The sequence below is a fragment of the Chrysochloris asiatica genome, unplaced genomic scaffold, assembly GCF_000296735.1.
Source record: "Chrysochloris asiatica unplaced genomic scaffold, ChrAsi1.0 scaffold00140, whole genome shotgun sequence".
Lineage (NCBI taxonomy): Eukaryota > Metazoa > Chordata > Mammalia > Afrosoricida > Chrysochloridae > Chrysochloris > Chrysochloris asiatica.
Window position 1 is genome coordinate 8,314,410 of NW_006408658.1, and position 969 is coordinate 8,315,378.

Here is a 969-nt window from a genome sequence, read left to right on the forward strand (position 1 = left end):
AGTCTGTCTTTGTCTGGAAGCTCATCTGAAACCTGTCCACCATGGGTGACCCTGCTGATATTTAAAATACTGGTGTCATAGCTTCCAGAATCAGAAAAACTTCAATCCACCACAGTATGACAAATGGACAGACATGTGGTAGGACTTCATCCTTACTGCTGGTTTATTCCTGCATTCATGTATACCCATCTCATTGCACACATGCATCAAGGTGGGCACACTGACAGACTCCTGTGTACACACATATCCCAACCCCGACTACCACTTATCAACTGTGTGACCTTGAATGAGTCATTTAACCTTTCTGGGCCTCCATGTTCTCAACTCATCAGAGTCGTTAAGTGCTTTAAATAAGATACTATGTGTGAACATTCATAGTCTATTGCCTAGACATAAGTGCTCCATAAAAGTCAGCTTTTCTTTTAGCTAGCTTAATTTCGTTATTATTGTACACTTGCATCTTTGTACACTCTCTATACTTGTACACCTATACATCCATGTTTGGGTGGTGGTGGTGGTTGTGTGCTGTGGAGTCGGTTCTGACTCAAAGTGACCCTGTAATAGGGTTTCCAAGGCTGTAAATCTTTATAGGAGTTTTGTTAAGTGCCATCAAATCCGTTTCGACTCACAGTGATCCTGGATAGGGTTTCCAAGGAGTGGCTGGTGGACTTGGATGGCCAGCCTTGCAGTTCAAACCAACCTTGCAGTCCAGTGATTATCCTGTAGCACCACACCAGGACTCCACACATGCACAATAAAACATCAGCAACCTGGTATATGAGGGCAGTGGTGCCTCAGTGGGAGAACCCTTGTGTCTTCCATGGAGACATCCAGGTCCTGGCTCCAGCCAATGGACCTCATGTGCCGCCACTCCTCATCTGTCAGTGGAGGCTTCTGAAAATCAGCCAATGAAAACTCTCTGGATCACAATGGTCTGATACACAACCAATTGCATTCAGATGGACCTGA